The sequence below is a fragment of the Amblyomma maculatum genome, chromosome 9, assembly GCF_055883805.1.
Source record: "Amblyomma maculatum isolate TAMU_Amacu chromosome 9, ASM5588380v1, whole genome shotgun sequence".
NCBI lineage: Eukaryota > Metazoa > Arthropoda > Arachnida > Ixodida > Ixodidae > Amblyomma > Amblyomma maculatum.
This window is the reverse complement of record NC_139352.1, coordinates 30,236,040-30,244,141: the sequence shown is the minus strand read 5'-3', so window position 1 is coordinate 30,244,141 and position 8,102 is coordinate 30,236,040. Positions and strand designations below refer to the sequence as shown.

The following is an 8,102-nucleotide window of genomic DNA, read 5'->3' as shown; positions in this document are numbered from 1 at the left end:
GCACCCTTTAAATTTCAAGTTCATTTCCAGGCAAGATCCATTCATTGCCACTAAAAGACTTTCTTCTGCCTGTCCTGCAATATGTTAGCGCGAAAGAGCTTCATAACATAATAAAACCAAATCATGAAGTTTGTGTGATGGGTGAGCCTCTGTGGAGCTTAGGAAAAGATGGTGGGATCAAACCGAATTTGAGCCCAACAATTTTGCTTATTAAGCCTAGCGACTGTCATCGCAGAAGCTCACCCCGTGTATTTCCCTGTGAACATTTAGCCCTGTACATTGCTCCTCTTCATATCCCTTAACTCCTATCAGTGCGTGATCGATCCAAATGCGCCTCTATTGCATTGCCTTTTAAAGGCGAGTTGAAGGCTACGGACAGTTTGACTAATGAGCTTGGCCCACCCAGCACATTTTGGTGGCCCACCTTCAATATCGATATTACTCAATTAGAACATCTAAATTCAGAGCTGCAGTTCACGCACATTCAAACCTATCTTGTCCATCCCCACAATGAGACTTCTCCAACCGACAAAATTTCGGTTGCCCACCCACAATGCTACAATGCCGAGATTTTGACGATTCCGCACGAGAGTATGTTACTTGGCTGTTTACAACTGTGAAATATTTTCAGCACATTTGTATTCTTTCTACGTCATTCCTGCAACAGTCTTGTCAAGGTTGCGTATGTATTAAAATAAAGAATTTTACGATGCGAGCGCAGAAAGATATAACGCAGATGCATTCAGTGTTTTTTTATTGATCGGTTATTCCTAAAAGATCCGCCTAATCCTGCTGGCCTTTGTATTATCAGAGGTGCAAGGCGCGGATGAAGATATCCAGGCTCGGATGGTTTATTTGGGTCCAAACATTTCCCTTCATACATCTTGTCGAACCACCTATAACATAGGCATCCAGGGTTGCATTCGGGCCTTCTTGAAAGAGGATTGCACTAATGCAGCAAAAAAAAAAAAATGAAAGTGTATTATCAAATGGCATCTAAAAGCACCATCGCCTCATTTTTTTATACTTCACAAACTTCACAAGAAGCCAAGTCACCGAAACCAAGCTAAGAAAAGGGACTGTATTTTGGGATCGTTGTGTCTGGCTAAAGAATAGTGCACTCATTCCAGGATTGGTTGCTTTTGTTTATGGAGTTTCAGGACGCAATGTGGCTCGGGCTCTGTGCGAGACGCTGAGAGTTCCGATCATGTGCTGTGTATTGGCATCGCACAGCACACGGGCGCTGTGCTTTTCACCTAACTCGAAAAGATGCGCCACGATTCAGTCTCGCATCATTGGGCAGAGCAGTCGAGGATCTTTACTACCGCACCACCACGGCGGAGCAGTTTAGCCATTAAATTAATAAAAGGTAATGGTATTCAAATTAATATTATATAGAATCAAATCTGAAAGGAAAGAATCCGATGTCTTTAGCTCGGGTCAGCACTAAATAACCTTGGCAAGCATTTCATTCTTGTCGTATTCGTTGAGAACCACAATAATTCCTCAGCCTGTAATACGATCAGCAACACGACACACTTGTGACTTGCCAGCAAATATATTGTACTAACTTTAAGCACACCTTTCACGGCCAGACACATAGGCTTCCGACGCTACTCGCATCGAACAAATTATAATCGAGCACCGAAAATAGTAAACATGAATTGCAGCGTTCTTCCTGGGACTTTTATGCCATATTTATTTTCAGGCCATGAACGTCAGCATCTGTTCGCACAAAAATAGTCTTTGTTTTAGCGTCAAATGTATCGATAACTTCACTAGAGTCTAACGTAACCACCAGCTTTGGTTTTCAATCCGCCGTACAAACTGGCAAACAGAGCCCTCGCCACTGCACATGAATAATGCATGAGAATGTTACGGGTATATGTTTCGAGTAAGGTTGAATGCAAAACGAGTAGATGCCTCAGTATGAAGAACATCGTCGGAGCATCCAGCCACATTTTACATATTATACGTATGCTAAGTTTATACAACAACCGATAACTAATATCTCAGCAACTACGTCAAACATGCACTCACCACGGTTGATAGAAGAGGAAAATTTACAACTCACATTCGCCGTGGACATCGTTAATATTTGGAAAGAACGGAATTAATTGCACTAGTTGCCACTTATCAGCTCAGTTGAAAAGAATCTTTAGGCTATAGGATGTTTACGTACCGGATTCCCGCATTCAGGTTCTTGTATGGATGGTATAGGTGGTAGCGGTCTATTTACCCGATGCTTACTGTAGGGTCTACCAGTCCTAGAAATAAAGCACAATAAAGTGTCATACAAATGCAGTTAGAAAGTGACAGATCTAGAGGGTCCATACTGCAGCTGTGTGAAGAGTGATGCCAAGATGCGAGAAGGCTATTACTAATCAAGCCAGAAGTAAAGACTTCTAGTGAGAATTTTACTCCCACGATGTGCTAGAAATGTACAGCCACTCACTAAACTGACTGCAACATTCAACCCTCCGCCAGGATTTGCGATGCGATAGAAAAGAGCAGAACTAGCTACTGTTGAAAACCGCTCTGAAAATTATTATTCTTGCTCCACTTTGCTAGTTCTTATCTGCGGCCTCAATTTTTTTGCGTTATGTTGATTATCATCTTACTTAAATCCCCAAAGTATATATATGTATATTTTCTTTAACATACTGCCCGAAGAACTTATCATTAGCACTGTAGCTGGATAGTGAAGATACAAAACTGCATCTTCGCACGGCGCCCACACTCCATTTCTTTGCCTTACAATCCCTTCCCTAGTGTACCAAAATTGTCAGAGTAAACTGAAATGAAACGTATATGTGACTGTCATATCGTCTTGCCGTTCTAGCAAATATGCCTCCTTGCGCAGGTTCCTTTCGTGATCATGATCCCCGTGAAAAGACCCCATTCGACACGACCAATGAGCCATTTGCCGTTCTCCAATCACTCAGAAGACCTATGAATAAACTGCTGTCGCAAACCCACCACGTTGTCTCTCTCCGGCCCTCAGCATGATCCAATATCTAGATTTGAAACCCTGGGAGGCGGTTGCGGTTTCAGCCCTTTCCCCGCAGCGATGATCTTCTGGTAGAGCATCCACTTTGCATTCGGTCAACAAATTCGATTCCTTGTGTGTGCGGATACCACCTGTTTGACCAGGCACAGGTTTCTATTGGCCTGGTACTCGGCTTTCTGGAGGAGATCATATGGAAAAGATCTCTGAGCAAACCATGCTCAATTTAACCGGTACCAGGACCATTGGGTGCTTACCAGTCTATATCACCGGGTATCTGATACTACCAAATTTGCTTCTTCGGCGCACTTCTCACCATTGATTACCCGTTATTCTGGCGCCTGGTAGGTATAGGAGAGCGGGGAGCAAAACCACCCTCGTTTTGCCATCACATGGCCAGACTACATTGTCTGACATTTAGGATGGCCTTCGTCCTGCTAAGGGCCAGCAGATTGCATCTCCTCTGAATTTTCTTGCTACCTTGCTCCATCCCAGGATGCCTCAAAATAATTTCATTGACTGTTTAAACCATTTGTATGCCCCTCGACATACTATACGTTCCCTCTCGTGAAGAAAGCAACTTTCGGCGTGCGAGCGGACACTTCCCGTCATATCTGATGCCGATCCCGCTGGCTGCCTTGTTCGCGATTTGAATGCCTTGCTTCCATGTTTGCGCCTTTTTCTCGCTCGCATCCTCTCGTGCCTGCGATAATATGGCTGTGGCCATATCAAAACAATGCCCCATACGCAGACTTATTTTCCCTGTGTCCATTTCCTCTCTGTGAGCCGGATATTGTACACCTGCTCTGTACCTGGCCTTCTTCATAAGCCCTCCAGCAGAAACGTATGCTCCGATGCGGACCGCCCCCAGGTATGCCACCAAGTGTAGACGACGGCTTCCCAGGCCCTCATCACTGGCCTTTCCTAGACTTTCTTGGGAAGTTCAAACAATCCCTCTATTTGCAAAAACCAGTTATGCTTCCAACCACAATATAGCAAAACCTATGAGATCACAACATAAGTGCTTGCTTTTACAGCTAGGTGGCTCTTTTTGTCTCTGTACCGCTTCTTATCGCTTTCACGTCTCTCTTTACAGACTCATCTAGTCAAGGGATCTTCGTCTAGTTAGGTGAGTTTGAAGCTTTTATGCAAGTAGTCTTAACACTTAAATTCCACGTCTTTAATTAACTGCCTCATGCGTAATCATGTGTACATCGGTACATATATCATTTGATATGATAATATAAGACGTACTAATACATATAAGTATCAGCACATAGAAAAGTTTTTAAGACAACAGTGCTTTCTCTAGCCGCGCCTTTCTCCAGCTTCGAATGCCACAGCGTTGTAGCGGATTGCAAAAAAGTAAAAACTGTGAATAAGTAACAAAAAGCATCTTGACAGAGTGCCTGCTTCCCCGCCTAGCACAGTGGTATCCTGGTTTCGATTCCAAGATGGATCTCAAGTTCGTTTCTTCTCAATTGGATCTCAATTCCGTTCATGAACCTCGGTGTTGCGTGACTTCACAAATGGTACCATTTCCGGTAGCCAAATTTTGACTGCGGACTTCCAGTAACGAGTTTCTCGTCTGACGAGCCATAGCATTAAATGAAAAACCTGTGCCAATATCAGTATCATGTGGATTACTACTACTACTAAAATAAGGTTGTAGCATATGACGGTATGCTAGGGGCGATTCTGGAAATAGTAAAGGCAGAATCTAAAACGTAGTAATTTAACTGCTTACACAGTTAATCTATGTAAATGGAACGGAAACGCTTGAGCCACACATGCAAGCCATCAACGCTGTCACATCATTCTGTTAAAGGTGGAGCTTCAGCGTCGCCCTCATTTTTTAAAGAAAGCATATCTTTCTCGAAACCAACTCTGAGACGAAGAAATAATTGCTCGTAAGCTCCTACCATCATGCTAAAGTATTTATGAACACATTCTATGTTTTCTATCACACCTAATGAGCCTTCCAATCTGCATTTACCAAACACGCTCATCTATACACCTGAAATATAGTAAAAGATTTCGTACTGAAATCAGTACTCACTCCACGAGGGTGATAAATAAAAGGAGGTATGGGAATAGCTTGGGGGAGATCATATGGCCGGCATACACAACTATCGCAGAGTAGGATACAAGACGGCAGCATTTTTTATATTTGAGACCTTTAGTACTTCATTTGAAACATAAGACTCAGCAGCCGACTCGTGTATGTAATTACAGCTAATAAAGTTAAGCATAAATACACCGAGGCTATCCAATTTGCTTTAAAATATGCCACCGCTAGGGATAATTGAGGCTTGCTGATATTTTTGTTACAGCTTGTACGGACTGCTGATATATTGCCAAGAACTTTTGCTGCGCAATTAGAAGATTCCTGACTTTGTGAAAGCAGCCAGGGGATCTGTATGTAGGCCTTTACTGATTCGCGTCAGAGTTTTTTTGTTATTTTTACCTTTACCTCTCTGTTGTACTGCCCGTCCGCTAATAGTGAGCTGGGTTTAGCACAACACTGTCAAACAATGCCACCAGACACAAAAACACATGCAACCACATTAATGAACTACCTTAATTATAGCCTACAAAATGCAAATGCCATGTTCTTTGAGACATTTTCAATATTTGGAACTGCGTTTTCAGAACACAGGCCGGCAGAATCTCTTTTCGCCATGTGTCACCCTCGGACAATGCGATTATTATGACAAATGTAATTTTCTTAGCACCAGCGTTGCCCACTGAGTGGCTTGATACTAGAAACCCTATAGACGAAATTGGCTGTGCTTTAGCTTCGGTTAAAACTTGTGTGAAGCTAGAGCTCTGGCCGAGGGCGAAGAAATTCCGGGACAATGAAGCATAGGGCATTGTGGGGATACAACAGGTATGAGGTTTTGAGGGGTATTTGGAAAGAAATTATGCTGCTCGGGCTTACTTTCGGAAAGCCGGTTTTGTGCCTAAAATCAGAGGTACAGTCGACATTAGCAATAAATCAGAGAGCCGTCGGACGATTAGCACTCGGTGCCCACGGCAAAACCACAAATGAGGCAGTGCAGAGAGATATGGGCTGGGCATCTTTCGAAGTACGGGAAGCCCAGAATAAAATATTATATGAGAAACGCCTGACGATATTGGACAGTAACAAATGGGCAGCTAAAGTATTTTAAATACCTTTATGTAAAAAGCGTTGACTCACAATGGAGAAAAAGAGCTAGGAAACTAACCAGTAATTATGCTGGTCACAAGGACGAAGAAATAAAGAGCGTTAAGCAACAGGTAAAAAACACAGAAGGTAAAAATTGGATAAATTCGATGGAAAAGAAACGAAGTGTGGAGCTACACTGAGAGTAGAAAGGGCAGACCAGGAAGGCAGCTATCTTTGATAACGCAAGAGGCAGTGCTCTACTTTTTGAAGTTAGATCAGGGTGCCTTAGAATACTTAGCTACAAAAATTAATTTAACCATGAAGATGACACATGTGCAGTATGTGGTAAATCTACAGAAACAATTAACCATCTTATACTCGAATGTGATGGTATTCTTGAGGAAGTCGATGCAGGCGCAGTCACTCCTCCTAAAGCTCTGGGGTTTTAACGATACCAGTGGCCTGTTGAATGAACCTATGGTGGAAGCTAGCAAAAAACAATTGGAATATCCGTGGCCCAAAAGCAGAAAAGTAACATAAAGTCAGTAATTTAGAAACAAAAATTCAATAAATAGAATATGGTATAGTTCACGGATCTCAAACAATAAATAAGATATAGGGGAAAAACGACAATGATAGCAACTGCTACCACTCGTTTCAAAGGAAACGCTCCTATATTCCATCCATTCATCCATCCAAGGTCAGCTCCATCGCCTCGGGTGTAGACATGGAGGCACGTTTTTCAAGTGGGACCAAGTCTCTCGCATATATATTTGGTGGCCCGGTTATCTGTGAGAAGCTGACATCCGGAATGGCGAAAATTTGTGCAGCCGACGGCTGCTTTGTAAGAAGTCGTAATGGAAGAATATCTTCAGCACTGCACTGCTTGGCCACTACTACAATTGTTGTCTGACCCCTCTGCGTGCGGCGTCAGTATAGAGAGCGAAGGACAACATTTTGTTTTTTTCGTGCCTCTCAGTATGATATTTTCTCGGTTATCTTTATGTTTATTACTTCCTTTTCTGCCTAAAAGGCCTCAAAGGACCGCGAGTATTGCAGGAGAGTTGAAACCTTGGTCTGTTGGTCGTCCTGGGTCAGACCTGGGTCGTCATTCTTCGTCTTCGTCCTTTGGCTGGTTTAGTATTCTAAAAACCGTGAAAATGTCGGGTGTGTGCCCTCACAGTTCACAAATTTGGAATCAATTGCACTGAGGTTATCGTTGCATGTCGTGTGCACTGCACTTGGCACTGGTAAGCCTTCCTCAGCATGTTTGCCTATCGTGCCTATAGCGTTGACATCTGGAGGACCTACGAGGGCTTGGGATGTATGGACTGTGCAGCGGATGAATTCCATATTGATGAATTTAGGATGTGTGCTCCAGTTGAAAGTGAGAACAATATGTTTTGTCTTTATTTCCTCGTCCTTTCGCCTGATTGTTATTTGTCAAACACAGTCTCGCCTCGGCTCAGAAGGCCTTGAAGGAGATCTGACTGTTTCATGTAACAGGTCTAGCTCCGAAATCACTCAATGGCAGCTGGTGCAACTATTGTGGGTGATACCTGAGCGTAAAGATGAGGAAATATCTTTATTATGAGAAGCTCTTTATTGGGCTTTGTCTGCTACCTTTATCAGCAGGCCCCCATATACTAGTTTTTTGGCTTTGTAGTTTTTGTGTTTAGTAATTTTGGCTTTGTAGGCTTTATATATGGGCTTCAGCGAGTTGGCAATCAGAAAAACTGCAAGCCGTTGATTTTTTTAGAGTGTCAGAGAGCGCAGGACAAGCAACTTTAGGAAATTCTCGGTGCACGGATTTGTGTTACTTCGGTGCGACTTCTTTTTGGAGGTCTATCAGGATCTTTTAAATGCTGTTTTTCCATAGAGCACGGATAGTCTAAGGGTTCCTAAAATATTTCACCTCTTATTCACATATACGCGCAAAGGAAG

General features: G+C 42.9%; 1 long non-coding RNA gene across 1 annotated transcript; it reads right to left on the bottom strand.

Annotated features, from left to right (window-relative positions):
• Positions 1-737: 737 nt before the first annotated feature.
• LOC146178734 (uncharacterized) lies at positions 738-5,232 on the bottom strand. Its single transcript, XR_014700644.1, has 3 exons — positions 5,067-5,232; positions 2,183-2,267; positions 738-949 (listed from the first exon to the last, which is right to left on the bottom strand). It is a non-coding gene; the product is annotated as an uncharacterized LOC146178734 (long non-coding RNA).
• Between the last annotated feature and the right edge of the window lie 2,870 nt (positions 5,233-8,102).